This window comes from Hyperoodon ampullatus, assembly GCF_949752795.1.
Source record: "Hyperoodon ampullatus genome assembly, chromosome: 7".
In the NCBI taxonomy this organism is placed as follows: domain Eukaryota; kingdom Metazoa; phylum Chordata; class Mammalia; order Artiodactyla; family Ziphiidae; genus Hyperoodon; species Hyperoodon ampullatus.
The window spans coordinates 42,074,038-42,090,734 of record NC_136920.1 but is presented as its reverse complement, the minus strand read 5'-3'; positions in this window follow the sequence as shown (position 1 = coordinate 42,090,734).

The following is a 16,697-nucleotide window of genomic DNA, read 5'->3' as shown; positions in this document are numbered from 1 at the left end:
AAAATTTTTTTCAAGAGAAATCCCTGAAGATTCGATTTTCACTAAACCAATTATAACTTAAACTAAAATCCTTAAACTAAAATCTACTGAAGAGAAACAAGCCGTCCTTATGAATTAATGCTTGTCTCATCTGACTTGAAGCATAGATGAAGTAATTTTGCTTGGGGTCCATAATAATCGAGACCTCTGTGAACCAAGACCCTGGGATGTTTGTCCTTGCTGTGGGCCTTAGGAGCTGACTAATTTTTCCAAGTCACTTAACTCTCTGAGCCTCAGCTTCCCCACCTGTAAGATGAGAAATAATGCCTGCTTCAGAGAGTTGCCATGAAGAAAAAGCTAGCTGGTCCATATAAAAATTACCTGAATAATTTGGAAAATTCTGTGCAGAGGGTGAGATTATAAGGTGTACTAGTGCTATAAATGATCGTGAACCTTTTTTGGCCTTCTTTCTGATATAGGTTAAGTTTCCTCTGATGCCATTGAAGGTTGTATCTTGACTCATTGTACCCTGAAACATCTGACATTTTATATATATATATATATATATTTTTTTTTTTTTGAGGTACGTGGGCCTCTCACTGTTGTGGCCTCTCCCATTGCGGAGCACAGGCTCCGGATGCACAGGCTCAATGGCCATGGCTCACGGGCCCAGCCGCTCCTTGGCATGTGGGATCTTCCCAGACCGGGGCAGGAACCCGTGTCCCCTGCATCCGCAGACGGACTCTCAACCACTGCGCCACCAGGGAAGCCCTTATAGATACATTTTAAAGAACTATGACATTAAAAGGGAAATTTGAATTGTCTTTTCCACACTGTAAATATAGGGGTGATGAGTTAAGCTTTCTGAAGTGAAGGTCACATTGTCTACTTTTGTTTCTCCCCCAGTGTCCAGCTAGCATAGTGCTGTGCACATAGAAGATGCTAAACAGAGGTTTGGTGATGCTCACAGATCATCACTGAACTCTGCTCCAAATTCACCTGTAATGCTGAGAGCTGGGGCGTATCTGTGTCCCTCTTAGAATCTCATAGTGCTTCTGTATTGTTTCTGCACCAGCTCAAATGAAAATGCTGGAATTCCAGCTGGAGTGTCAAAAAGTCCCCCCACCTCTCATTTTAGGGAGATGAAGGGCTGTTTAGAGAGAGGCACTAGAGCATCCATCCACCCTTTGGCTGCATTCTCACTTACCTGCTACAAAACCCCATGACTCTTCCTTTACTCCAGAGCTGACATTTCCAAAACTAGACCTTGGAGAACTCTATGGGAATTGGATTTTGGCAGGCAATTTCTGAACAGGCACTAGTCTTTCTGCTTTCATAGATCCTTAGGAGTTGTTTGCACCTAACACAATCTTGTCAGTTAAAACCTCAAGCCAGCTGAGCCCTGAGGATTCAGGGAGTTGCTGGGGGAAAACTGCCTCTGTTTGCTAACTTGTTTTAACTTCAGCTTCTGAAAGATGGGGGCCAACTCAAATTCTTCCTGCTGCGCTTCCGTTGCTGGGCACCTATCTTTCTTTGTTTCTTGTCTCAGACAATAAACAGAGGGTAATGGTTGCACAAGCATCCAGTTCTTTTGTGATAGCCTGGGAGCTTCATGCAAGGAGGTCTGAACAGGTTGCAAAACGGAGGCTGTTGCTGAATGAAAAAGAAACACACACACACACACACACACACAAGAAACAAAAGACAAACCCCAAAACACACACAGACACAAACCCCCCCAAACCTCTTCCTTTCTAGCTTGTTACCCTTTTCCAAGCCTTCTTGAGCCTTACCTGTTAGTGAGTCAGTACCTTAACCGTTTCTTCAGTAATAAGCTGAGGGGTAGGATTGAAACTTGTACACTTGGTGATATCATAGGAAGTTCTTACCTGGGCTTAATAAACTTCAGCCTCATTTGAATGTATTTTTCATAGTCACTAGAAACCGGGCATGTTCTTAAACTCAAACATTAATGGTTTTGTACTTTTAATGTTTTAAAGCAAGGGTTGTAAATCCTTAGCATAAGAAGAAAACTAAACAGACAAACCCCAAAGCAGTGGTAGGGTAGTGGAAAGAAAACTGAAGGAGATAGCAGAAGAGCTGAATTATTATCCTAGAGACCATATGTAAAGCAAAATAAAATGTTCTTTTGGGGGAAATGTCACAAGGCTCCATGTATATTGAAATTAAAATAATATATTTCTTGACTGTATGACTGCAGAATTTGGCATAAATTTATGGAAGCTACACTCTTCCCCTTTCTGCTTTGCTGATGCCCCCCAAATTGTGAGTCAGCCTATGGGGGAATCTAGCCCAGCTGTCTTGGCTCTGTTGCCCACTGGATTTTGACTCTGTAAGACATCTCCTCTCTCTTGTCCTTGGCTTCCTCCTCAGTATACTGAGAAACAGTTCATATGTTACACTTCTGGTTACTTTCAAATACATAGCTCCATAGTAGCTCTGTGTGATAGGAGAGGTGGAACAAGTTCAGAAAGTTGAAATGTTTTGCCCAGGGTCGTAAGCAAGCAGGAGTTTCACCTCCTACTCACTTTCCAAATCCAGTTTCTTCAGCTCCACTGCTTGGCTAGGGTTTATTATAAATTGTTAGGACCTGACATTGGGTAATGGACAAAAAACTATGCAAATAAATGGAGTACTTTATTGCTTCATTGTTATTTATTTGAGTAAATATTCATTTACATGTTGCTATTATGTCTCAAAATGTGTAATTGTTTTATTGTTGGGAGCATTATCACTTTGGAAGGAAAGGCTTTAAATATCTGATAAACATAGAAAATATTGAATAACGTGAAGCATTTTAATGAGTTTCCATTGACTTTAGTTTGCAAATTATGGTAATAGAGTAAAGGAGGGGATTTCTTGTTAGTGAAACTGACAGGAAGACACTGTGTATGTGTGTGTGTGTGTGTGTGTGAGAGAGAGAGAGAGAGAGAGAGAGAGAGAAAGAGAGAGAGGGAGAGAGAGGGAGAAAGAAACATCTACAACCACATTTACAGCTTTTCAGATTCTGTTATTGAATCTGTACAGAGTTGAATAAATAAATGTTAAGAAAATAAAACCTGTAATAAAATACTTTATCATGCCAAATAAAATGTATACTTAGGAGTACCGTTTGAGATAAGTTTTCAGCCTATCTCTGGATGTAATAGATCAAGAGTCATTTAACATTCTTTAGCACTCCTGTTGCACAGTTAAACATTATCTATGGTTGAATGGATCATGAAATGCAGTGCGCATAAGGTATGTTTTCTTTCTTCCATTTTTTTTCTAAATGTGGGTTTCATCGAAACCTCTCTACGATATTAAAAGTCCTTCTCTGATCTGAATAAATATTTTCTCTTCAGGCAGATCATATATTATAGTTTGACCAAATAAAGGCTTATGGCAGAGGCACATGAAATGCAGATCATAGTAAAATAGCACTGGATAAAGCCCCCCAGGGCAGGTGCAGGCTGTACTTTTAGCAATGAACCCCTCCTTATGAAAGTCTCTGCCACAGGGCTTCAGGAGAAGTTGATGTCCTTTTGAATCAAAGTGGCTGTAATATTGCTTCCTCACTTCTTTGCCCTGATCATGGACTGAGATACTCCAGTAGTGCGATACTAACATTCTTGTCTTTAGCTTGTGAAATTCATAATACAATGAAACCTAAGGTGAATGAAAACAGAATTAGAACTTTGCTTTTAAAAAAGAGTTTTCTCTACTATATTCTTGTGATTTTTTTCCTTCCAAAAAATCATTTTTTACTTTGTTGAATAAAGGTACTATTGATATGTAACAAGAGGGATTTATAAGAGGAGAAATAATATATTAGACAAGAGTGCGTATACAAAACACTAAAGCTGAGATGAATTAACTCGACTAAAGGCTATTATATTATGTTTCTTAAGATCGCCTTCTCTTAGCTTAGTGTTTCTTATCAGACTTCCCTGGTTCTTATCTCTTCTTTTAATTGCATCCTACACATATCAGCTACAGAGCTATAATTTTCCTGAAGCAGCTCTTCCATCTTGATGCTTCCTTAATCAACAAAAATAGGTAGGGAGAGGGTTCCAAAATTGCCTCCAAGCTAAAGTTCATGATCTTCAGTTTGATATTTAAGGCTTGGAGGCCAACCTCTTTTTTTTTTTTTTTTTTTTTTTTTTGCTGCACGTGGGCCTCTCACTGTCGTGGCCTCCCCCGTTGCGGAGTACAGGCTCCGGACGCGCAAGCCCAGCGGCCATGGCTCATGGGCCCAGCCGCTCCGCGGCGTGTGAGATCTTCCAGGACTGGGCATGAACCCGTGTCCCCTGCATTGGCCGGCGGACTCTCAACCACTGCGCCGCCAGGGAAGCCCGACGCCAACCTCTTGAGCTTTATTTACCTCTTTCCCTATCGTGTCCTCTTGCTTCCTCTAGTCCAGCTACACTGGGTCACTGGTTCTTTCATGGCCTTGCACTTTCCCACATCTGTGTTTTCACTTTCTTGGAGTTGGGACCAAAAAGATTCCAATCAATCATTAGAATTCTTTCTGCCCTTTGTGACCCACCTCACATGAGAGTGTAATACCGTGGTGGGCGAGAGCCTGGGCATTGCAGTCAGACACACCAAGCTGGAATTTTAGTTCTATCATGTGAATGAGAATGTGGGCAAGAACCTTAAACTCTCCAAACCTCAGTTTCATCATGTGTGAAACAGAGGTAGTGATACCTCATGAATTTATCGTGAGAATGAAATAAAATGATATAGGTAAGGCATATATGATCATAATGCCTGGCATTTAGTAGGCACTCAGTAAAATATTATTCAATGCTTCCTTCTTCATGGAGTTTCTCTATTTTCCATCCTACAAAACAATTAGCCTATTTGAATTCTTAGAACACTTTGCATCTTTATAGTATTGCTGTGTTCTGTTAGCATTTTCCTTCCCTTAAGCTCCTTGAAGTTTATCTCTGCTAGATGTTTCATAAATGTTGGTTGAATTAAGTTAGGTTGCTGAACCAGGGCTTAATAACAGTGGGGTTTATATGATTTCATCATAAAATAAATGGGAATTTTAGATAATTAATGGTTCCTAGGTCATGCCAAAACCCAAGCATCATTTTTATAGTGTAATAACTAAAATTGAGCTGAAAATAAGGAGCACTGAAAGCCAGATACTTAAATTATAAATAGCTGGGGAGGACCAAAGAGGTCAAATAGCTGATGCAAGGTCATTCAACATGGAATCATAACCAGGTATTTGGACATGGCCACCAGTGATTTGATCTGCACTCTTTGTAAAGTTACAAATATTTATTGTAATGGTGATTTCTCTGTGTTTCAGATTCTCATTAAATCATACTAGCAATGCTAGCTTTCTAATAATTTTAACTGACTTACATGAATCACCAAAATTCTGGTGTAAGGGAGTCAGGCAGTCAAGTGAAGTAGCAACTTGCTCCCCAACCTGTGACCGGGAGGAAAGTATAGTCAGCACTCACTGTTTGGCTGTCCCTCTACACCTCTCCTCCTCCTCTTCTCTATACAGCTGCTCTTTCTCTCTGAATTTCCTTATCTGGTGGGGAATTTGGAGCTGCAAGTCCTGGAACGTATTCAGAATTCTCCAGATTCTTATCTTGAAGTATTCAAGACAAGAAAAACTGTGAAAGTTTTTTTCCAACCTTAATTCATGTTCAAATTATCATCCTCCCTACATCTGCCTCATAAATGTAGGTTTTAATTTAAAAGTATTTTTTATTTCTCCATTAAGGCAGCAGTGAGACATTTTTGAAGAAAGGACAAGATATTAGGGCTCTCTCCAGTTATATCCCACACTCTTGAGCTGTGAAGAAGCATTAGTACTCTTCCTAAAGCATCTCTTTAATCATGACCCTCCCCTGATTCCCACCTCCGCCCCTCCACAAAATCAAAAGGGGAGAAAACCTTTTTCATTTTGCTCCCAGTTAAGTAGATTACAATTGGTAAAGGACTGAGGGTGAAAATGGAATTGCTAAGCAAAGGAACTGACCAGTATTCCAGTATTTCCATATTGCCTTTCTTCTCTTTTAGAGTGACTTCATGAAGGAAGTGAGAGTCATAACTTAAAGAAAGTAACATCATTATCTTTGGTAGACTGTGCAAAATATCTTACTAATGCCTTATGACTTTTGTCAGGATTCATTTTATACTCCCACCTAAGAGGCTAATCTGTAGCTGATGATTTTCTTTCTTTCTCCATTTTTAAATTTCAGTCATCTATAGAGGGATTCCAGAGAGTGTCGTTGATAAAGGAGTGATTCTTTCCATGAGTTAGGAGGGTGCATTTTATGTGCAAATAATGCCATTCATATCAAGCTTATAATTCTCTCCTTGGTAGTATGCGAAAACACCACCTTGAGGAGAAAAGATAGCTGCTTCAATTATGGGAAGCCTTTGAAACAGCCCTGGGCCAGCATTTGTGAAACCTGTTCAGAGATGCTCTCTTCTGCCAGTGAAGAGCTGACTCAGATAAGAACTGATCACAGTTAAATTAGGCTTCTGTGAGGGAATGTCGGGCTGGAGGGAGTGCCCTTTATGTTCACCATTGATTAGACCGGTGGAAATTCTTATCCTGAAGGCACTCTAGGCCAGGATCCTGAGGAACTCTGCATGTATTAGAAAGGAGAAGCGCCGACTGCGTTAAATGTCTGATGATGCTGCACCGGGAACACGAGACAGGACACCATCACTGTCATCTGCTCACTTTGAGAATCCCGGGAGTTACATTTAGTCCATTTCCTCCCCTCCTCAGTGTTGGATCCTTCTTCTGTTGATCTACATAGGGAAACCTACATACTTGTTTTTGTTCAAAAAAAAAAAAAAAAGGCAAACATTCCCCAACTGTCTTTCCCCTGACTCAGACACTGAATGTATGCAAAATTCCCAAATGACTTGAAACGGAAGATTTCACTCCTTTGACTTTTTATTTAGGTTAAGTGGTTGATTATGGTTTTCTTGTCAGGCAGGGGGGTTTTGCAATTGATTGATCGGATGGATGATGGACAGAGGTGATGTATTAGAGTTATTGGGTACTTCCGTGCATTTGAGTGAGGTGATTGTTTGCCATTATGTAATCTACAACAATCACACCCGCTTTCCAAAAAAACTGTGGCTTTTCCAAAAATCTCAGAGGCTTTGCATAGTATATCAGTATATAAATCTGATGTAAAAAAATGTAAGAGCATGGCTTTGAGGAAGGCTAATGTTTTTTATACTTTATTTTAAATTGTGATAAAAAACATATAACACAACATCTACCATCTTATCAATTTTGAAATATAGTGTTCAGTAGTGTTAAGTGTTTTCACATTGTTTTCTCACTATAGGCTAATGGTATTGAGGAGGTCCTAGTCTAGAAATAACTGCATACAATGTGACAGAGATTGTGAACATGTTGTTAAAAAAAAAAAGATTCTGGAACTGAAACTAAAATTAAATCAGTGGAAAAGGAAGAAGCTAGAGCAAGAAGGACATTCCAGGGGCTTCCCTGGTGGCGCAGTGGTTGAGAGTCCGCCTGCCGATGCAGGGGACACGGGTTCATGCCCCGGTCCGGGAAGATCCCACATGCCGCTGAGCGGCTGGGCCCGTGAGCCATGGCTGCTGAGCCTGTGCGTCCGGAGCCTGTGCTCTGCAACGGGAGAGGCCACAACAGTGAGAGGCCCGTGTACCGAAAAAAAAAAAAAAAAAAGAAGGACCTTCCAAAATTGTCCCCAAAATCAAAGTCCAAAGTTTCAAAGGAAGATTGATATGTATTGAATCACATGAGTATATATTCTATATAATCTGTGTCTGAATTGTGAAGGGCAAAAATATACAAATCAGTTATTTGTTGGCTTCACTTTTACTTAGTGGGGAGATCAACATTATGATAATCTGCAACAGAACTGACTTTTGGGGGCCGTTTTTTAATAAAACCAAATCACCAGTAACTATTCGATTGTAAAACCAGATAACCTTAAACTACCAAATAATGTTTCTTGACTCTTTCTTAGTGACATGTTGAATCCAAATAAACTCTGGAGTGGTAGAAGTAGGGTTGCAGACCATATGGCTTCCATTTGCAATTCTGTGAGAGTATGGTAAATAAACATTCTCTTTGTACTTCTAGAAATTATTTTAAAAGGTAATAGTTTTATAACTGTTTATTTTTGGTTTAGAGCTTGAGTTCTTATCCTCGCCCTGCCATCAGCAAGCCCATGTGATGAGTATTGAGTTCTGAGCATCATCTTTCGACCTCCATGGCAAGGTTGATGCACCAAACTGTTACTGAGCACAGGTTCACGTGCTCAGTGCACAGTGAGGCCAAACAACACTGAAAAGTCAGAGTTTGTAGCAGAGAAAGGTTTATTACAGGGCCATGCAAGGTGACAGGTGGCTCGTGCTCAAAAAACCTGGAATTCCCCCCAAAGGGTTTCAGCAAAGCATGTTGAAAGGCAAGATGAGGGAGGGGCATGGTTAGTTGTTGCAAACTTCTTGGTATTGGAATCCTTTTCCAGCTGTTCTTGCAGCTGTCCAAGTCGGTCAGGTCATGATGTTCCTGTAAACCTCCAACAAGACAAATGTTATTCTCTGTTCTGCAACTTTTTATCTCTATATGAAAGGAAAAATGTTATACGTTTAAAAGTCAGAGCCTTGAGAATGGGCTATCCTGTATATTTCAGGCTATAGGCAACATTCTTTTACAAAAGGTGCATAGCTAGCATGACTAAGCACAGGTAACAGAGTACAAAGGTTAAAGTAAAAGAAACAGATCTAATATGGAGTCAGATTTGTTCTTCCCTATTACAAAACTACCTCTGAAATTCCTTCCTCCTTAACCTCCCTAACTCTGGAAGCACCAGTGTTCAAGTTATCTTAGATAACAAAACAGTGCACAAGGTCTGGCCATGTGGTAAGCACTCATTCTGTGTTAGCTGTTATTACCATTTCCCAAGTCAACGAATATTTATTGAATGACTGGTATTTGATCTTGCAGAAAATATGGGAGGCCAAGAGTAGCGATGCCTACAATTCTAGTTAGGGACATTTAATCTAAGTAATTTTTCACTAATATCATTTGTTCTTTCTCCTAAAAGCACATAAGTAGTGGAAGGATGGTATTGTTACCTTTGTGAGGCTGAGAGCTAGCACTTCTCTTTTGGATGTGGAAATAGAGGCTTTTGCAAACTATAGTATAGCCTAGTGGATTCGTGAAGCTCAGAACTTAAAGTGTTTGGTATACAGATTTTTCTGTTGCTACATTCTTTATTAATAATATTTACTCTTGTCTGTTCGCATTTACTAATAACACATGGACATTGAAAAGCATACTTCTGGGCTTAACGTTTGTAATGGTTGGATGAAATTTGCTCATAATGGTCAAACCACTAGGGCTTCTTTCCTTAGTTAAAAAAAGGAAGTGGGAAAGGCATGTTAAACACAACAGAAATCTGTTCTAAAGGAAAATTCAGATCTGAACCCCTTAGGTGGAATGGTTTGATAAAGGTTAAACAAACCTTCTCTCACTCTTGTGGGACTTTAAAGTAAATTTCATCTAAATTCTTGTCAGCTTCCCTGTACAGCTGTCCCTAAACATCTGCCGTGGCTGCTCGGTATGGCAGCTTCCCCCTTTCACAGTTTACACATGCTTGTGTAAACTATTTATTTGTAATACATAATTGGTGGAAAAGTGTAGACTTGGTTTTTAACTACATCGACTCAGGGTGGACTGGAAGAAAGCTCTATTTAACTTCATGGAATGGGAGTAGTTGGTTTAAGGCTTGTTAGATTTGCAACCCCATTTATTTTCCAGCAACTGTTGATGTAAAGGGGTGTTTAAAAATCTATTTAGGTTCTTGTAGCTTGGGGTAATTTGGGGAGTTGTGCTTGGCCTCTCAATCCAGGACTGGGTTTGAGAACCCTGCCTGGTAGACCACGCTGCTGAGGAAAATGACTCTTTTGAAGCCATGGAAAAGTGAGGCAGCTCAAAGCCTGGGGAGGCTGTGGTCATAGTAGTCATGCAGAGAAAATTATGTGACCCTTGAGAGAGGTGGCCCTCCATTAACCTGGAAAGATCAATCTTCCAGGGTCTTGACTCTGTTGGCAGAATAAATGCTTCTGTAAAGAGTGAGATCCAAGTCAGGTTGTTGGAAAACTGGTGAACATTAGTCCTTGGGAGCAAAGAGGGAGCCTAGCTGTCAGGGTGACTGATGGTCTTGCCACACGTGAATACTTCCTGGAGAAATCAGGTCAAATGGTTCCACCACCGAGAGGTGAAGGTTTCTTCATTCTGTGTTGGGGGCAGGTAACTGAGAACCCAGCCAGGGTCATCCTGTGGGGATGGAGGTCATCCCATCCCTAACAGAGGGGAGTTCAATTCTTAGTACCAGATACTCAGAGCTGTTCTCCCTGGGTCAATATCCTGGGAACATCTCAAGGGCAGCAGAAGGGCTCTGTGAAGTGTCTCTTCCATGAACCATTCTTCTTGGGGGTCTTTTTATTTTATATGCTACTACCCTTCTCAATATAATTGCCCTTGTTGCCCTAGTCCAGTTGCAACCTCAGCATTAATTGACATCTTACTCCTGATGCTAATTCTTTGTTTGGGAGCCTGTCTTGTGTCTTGTAGGATGTTCAGCAGCATCCCTGGCCCAAGCCCACCAAATGCTAGTGGCACCTTTCTCCTCATTGTGACAATGAAAAATGTCTGCAGACACTGCCAAATGTACTCTGGGGACAAAATTGTCCCCAGTTGAGAACCACTGCTCTAATCCCATGGTTTCATAAGACATTTATAGTTTATCCAACAGCAGATATTGGGCACCTGTTACGTGCCAAACATTAGGTTTGGTGTGGGACAAGAATGATGACCCTAAGATATGGTCCCTTCCTTCATATAGTTTATAGTCCAGCTGGGAGAGCAGATATTAATCAAATGGCCTTACTAAAATATAATTAAAATGGTAATAACTGTGATGAAAGAATGTTCTGGGTACTCTGAGGACCAATAACAAGAAGCCACAGCTAGTCTTGGGGATCGGAGAAATGTGCCTGGAGGGATACAGAAGCTGTGGTGACTGTGAACGTGTTTCCTGATGGAGATGGGGCTGGGAAGAGTTAAACTCAGGGGCAACAGCATGTACAAAGTGCCTGGGGCAGGAGGTGATCTGCCAGGAACAAGAAAAAGGCCAGTGTGGCTAAATGCAGAGTGGTTAGAGATGAGTCCAGAAAAGAAGCGAGGGCCAGATTCAGCAGAACCTTCTCAGGCATGTTAACAGTTTTGGTCTTTATTATCCTGAAAGCACAGGAAATGTGCCCTCAGTGGCACCCTCATTCTCATCAGCCATGAGTGAACTTTAATCTGTTCCAGCTCCAAAGTCCTGGATTTGAATTTGCTGCATTCTTATAACATTCACATTCTTTCTTTCTTTTTTCTTTTTTTTTTTTTTCACTGTCTTTTTGAACCTACTACATTTGACTGCTTTCCCACTTCTGGCTCTCAGGTTCCAAAATGATACGAGGGTCCCAAGAAGCGGGGTGAGGGGATGTCCCAGGAAACCATTTCATTAGCCACGCCCACCACTTTGGGTCCTAATTCTTCCAAAATTGTGATGTGCAGCAGTATTGACAGAGATGCAGAAAGTAGCAGTTTAGCATTTCTCAGGGTGACTCCACTGACCAGCCTTGTCCGTGTGTGCTTAGTAGCTCTTCTCCAAAGATAGGACCTACCCTTGGCCTTTTGGCTCCATTCTAGGTAGCAGAGTTCTTGTCAAGCCAGCTCTGAGGCACTGAGTGTTCACACCTAGTCCTTTTACAAGTGCTTTGGGATAGTAACCCTGCCCTGGACCTAATATGTTAGGCTAAGGTTGGTTATACTGAAAATTACTATCTAGGTGCTCCGAGGTTCTTTGACAACTCCTTCCATGTGGATCTACAGAAATGTTACAAATATCTCATTCTTCTCAGGAAATATGTTTTCTTTAGTGAACGTGAAGACCCCACTGACACATGATTCTGCATCCTTGGGCTTCTCAGTTGAGATGGAGGGAAGTTGATACTCAGCTGGCCTTGATGACCTGTTCTTAGGAAGACTCTGGGTAGTCCCGTGTGGGGATTGAACCTGTGACCTTGGTCTCATTAGCACTGGGTACTAATCCAAGCAATGTCGGTATAAACCCATGAATCAGTAACAAATAACCTTAATGGAGAGTATGGGAGAGCTGAAGGAAGCCAATTTGCATTTATGCCTTGTTTGCTAAGGCACAGTTGTCAGTGATGACAATGTGAGGAGACGTGACTGACAAGATTCCTGGATTGCCAGCAAACTTCGAGACTGCATTTCTTGACCTACATGTGAGCTGTTTTAAATCCTGGCCAATATTTTTGTTGCTTATTCCCAAATCATCTTCTTTGCCTTCTCCTGTATTCTTTACCTCTCACCATAGTGTGTTCATCTTCCATAAGTTAACCTGCTTTTTCATCTCTTCTAGGATTGCTGCCTAGAATACCTTTTTTTAAAGAGTCTCTCACCCATTCCCAGATGTATTTTTTCTTCATTTCTTGCCCACATATTCTCTTCCCCATCTTCATCTGCCCATTCCCCAGCTTTCATGCGGTGACACATATAGTATCACGCCGTTGGAGAGAGTTGAGCGTGTATCTCTTTTCTTATTAGATTCATTTAACAATGCTGTACCGTGCATAATATTTAGGGATCAGTGCTGCTGCCTTCTTACATTCGGGGGGGGGGGCATTTAGCCAAACACATAGGCCTTTCCAGAACTGTCTTCTGGAACTCGTGACCTGCTTTGTCCAGAATAAGACCAGATCCCATGTGTAATTTTGGAAAAATTTGGAGTTGAATAAATTCTCCCAGAAGTCCTCCAATAGTCTTTAGGATGTTTTATCATTTTCACATCTTTCTTTGGTGATTAGGTTCTTTGGGAGGAGGGAAACCTGATACCCCCGTTACCTTGTTTTGGTCCCAGAGCTCTGTGTACCTCACCCTTCCTCAGCTCTCCCAAGGATGCACTTCCTAACATTACCAACACTTATCACAGTGGGGAAGGGAGGTACTGAGGGATGCTCCCCCATATTCTGCTTTCCTGATGCCTGATTTTACTATGCAGAATACTCTTTTTCTTGAAGGAGATCCACTTTTAAAGGGGTACAGCAATTGGGATGGCTGAAATGATGTTAACTTTTGGAAATAGGACAGATCACAGGGACTTAACACAGCAGTAAATATGGGTTGTTTCAAAACGCACTAAGCTAAGGGCTCAGAGAACACAATTCCCTTCAACTGCATTTTGCCCCCTAACTATTGGAATGAACACTGTTAAAAAGAATTGTTCCATTTGAAACTATTCGGGTTCTTTTTTCTTTCAGGCAGTTATGCAAGAGTAAATGCCATTACTTGGAAAAGGCTCTTTTTTGCTTTTTCTTTCTTCATTTTTAAAAAATCTTGAGTGAACACTAATGTATTTACTCTTTGGTTTCTGTCAGCGAGGCCCACCAGAGAAAAATTGAAATCATGCATTTTTCTGGAACATTTTCCCAGACAGCCAAGCATAGAAGCAAATTATATCCACTCCATACATTTTTTTTTTTCTCTTACCCCATGATGAATTTCTTTCTCCAGAGGGAAAAGTGATTTTTAAAAGGCTTGAACAACATGCTAATCTTCCTTCTTATAGCCCCTGGTTGAATTACCCCTGAATTTGAAGCATTTACTGATGAAATAATACTTGACATTAACCACTATTGTATGGAAATATTTCTAGCACCTGGGGAGAAAATAAAGGAGGGTGTTCATAACACTGCTGCTGTGTGGCCTGAATCTTCCATTTTTCTCAGGACCAACTTGAATTACACTTGCTCCATGCTGACTGACTTTTCTCCTGAGAGACCACTCTTGGACAATAGAAAGATGTGCACAACTGGAAAAAATGAGAATTTACAGTATTATTATAATGAAAAATATTGGGTTTGGGTAACATTCTGCTTGGCTGGTTGGCAGAGCCAACTGGAGGCTTTGGTTTGGGACTTGGTCCTCGTTCAGAATGACAGAAGTTGATATCATATCCTTGTCAATGAAATACTCTTTTGCTTGTAAAACCCTGCTTAGGCTTGGGGCTCAAGTAGACAAGCAGAATTTTCCAGAGAGGTGTGAAATATGAACTTGGTTTTAGGTTTTGCATCTCAGAATATTTTTGATTTGGCAAACTGCTTTTGATCATTGACTAAGTAAAAACAGATAATAAAAACTATGAAAATATAAGGATGATCATTTAACATTAATAAGGTTCTTCCCCTCATACCAGTCTATGTAGCTCATAGGACTGTGAAAATTCTCTATTTGCCTTTTTTTTTTTTAATGAGAAAAGAAAATATACAGCACACTATAGAACATTCAGCTTTTTCTTCAGTTGGAGCATGGAGATGTGTTTATATGACAAATATTGAAGCAGTTTCTTCAGGGATAAGTCTCAGCTTAGTTGAAATGAGAAAACATACCCTGTGATATGGTGATGAATAATGAACCAGTCTCAAGAATCTTGGGATTAGCCCTCACTTCCAAATCTTTCCAGGCAGCTGTTTGACCTGTCTGAGCCACAATATCTAGCTTGGACTCAACCAGTGTTTCCCCAACAAAATATTGTTTCTTCTCCTGCTGGTGGTGGTATGGGGAGGGGGTAGGAATGGGGAGGAAATTCATGATCAAATACATTTTAGAAATAGCGCATATACTATCCCTTGGGATCACAATTTACATAGTATGTCTGTTCATGCAATGAGAATTTCTGAATCCTGACCAAGTACCAAGGAACTTTATTTCTCCTAGTGTAAGTAGACAATAAATACAGATTGTCCTTTCCTAGGGAGTTAACAAAGCAGGGCAAATTATTAGAGGTGACTAAGGAAGGGAGATGGGGAAAGTTTATTTTGGAGCATAGTAAAGGCTCCAAGAAGTTCTAAATTAAGAAATCCGTTTAGCTTTGTTCAACCAACATTTCCTAAAATGTTTTTTAGTTGCATACCTATTTTCATATCATAGAATGATGTGTCATAGGACACAGTTTGGGAAATGGTGTACTATTTCTCCAAGGTGTCTAGGTTTAATGACTATAATTCCTGATTTGTCCAATGCTCATTTTCATCCTCTCCCTGGAGCATGTTGTGAAGTACACTGTCTAGACAGTGTACATTGGCAAGACAAGTTTCACTCGACAAAAGTTGATTGAAGTTTTGCCTTTTCAAGTTAGATACTGTAAAAAAGAAGAAACAAGGGAACTTACTGTCCAGTATGTAATTTACAAACACACATAAGTAACTTTTTTTTTTTTAATGTTGAGCCTTCTTTTAATTAATTTATTTTTATTTTTGGCTGTGTTGGGTCTTCGTTTCTGTGCAATGGCTTTCCCTAGTTGTGGCAAGCGGGGGCCACTCTTCATCGCAGTGTGTGGGCCTCTCACTGTCGTGGCCTCTCTTGTTGCGGAGCACAGGCTCCAGACACGCAGGCTCAGTAGTTGTGGCTCACAGGCCTAGTTGCTCCACGGCATGTGGGATCTTCCCAGACCAGGGTTCGAACCCATGTCCCCTGCACTGGCAGGCAGATTCTCAACCACTGAGCCACCAGGGAAGCCCACACATAAGTAACTTTGATACAAGGAAGGCAGTGCTATCAGGAGGTGCATATGGATAAGCTACAGACAGTTTAGGGCAGTGGTTCTCAGAGTCCTGGTCGTCCCAAGATGAGCATCTCCTGTGAACTTGTTAGAAAAGAAATTCTCAGCCCCTACCCCAGACCAACGGATCCAGAATCTCTATGGTGGGGCCCTGCAATGTGAGCTTTAGCAAGTCCTACCTTGTTTCCAACATTTGCTAAAGTTTAAGAATCTCAGCTTTAGATGTGGAGCTCACTTTTGGATGGGGGTGGGTATCTCCAGGACTGCTTCAAAAGGTATGTGGCATTTTAGCTAAATCTAAGAAGATGGAAAAGAATTATAGGCACGAACAAGTAGAGACCTGTATTATAAAGGAAGCAATAGCAACGAGACAAATTCACAGTAGAGATCTGAGGTCTAATTTTAGCTTTTTTACTGGCGAGCTGTGTGACCTTGTCCAAATTACATAACCTCTCTCGGTGTGTTTCCTCAACTCTAAAACTGGGTTGTTGGATGAGACAATTTTATGATCCTTGTGTCTGTAAAACTCATTGGGTCTCCATGCCTCTGGTTTAGTATATCATAATGTCATCTGAGTAATGGCATGACATGAATTATTTGTGATGCAAATGCTTAGTATATTATCCTGTACACTCTCTAGCTACAATGATTTGTATTAAGAAAACTACACAGTAAACATTTTTTCTACTTTTCAGGCAGCCATTAGCATCAGCCAGAGAGTAAAACTTTATTCCCAAGTGTGTCATACAGCCAGTCTATAACTGATTTCAGGAGCAAGGACCCAGAACATAAAGTAGTGCCATGAGGATGGTAATTTAAGCCATATTGAAATATGCTGCTCTGGAAGATAGGGCTTAATAGTATCTGGCTGTGCTGGAGCTCATCATTGCAAGGAGAAACCCTGCTAGAACTTGTCAGGAATTAAAGGCCAAATCTGAGGAGTAGGTCCCTAATGCAGCTATAGTTTCCTAAGTTTGAAAGTGTACACTCAGGAGTTGGGAATGAGTTACAGAGCCTTGGCAAGAACCCTTA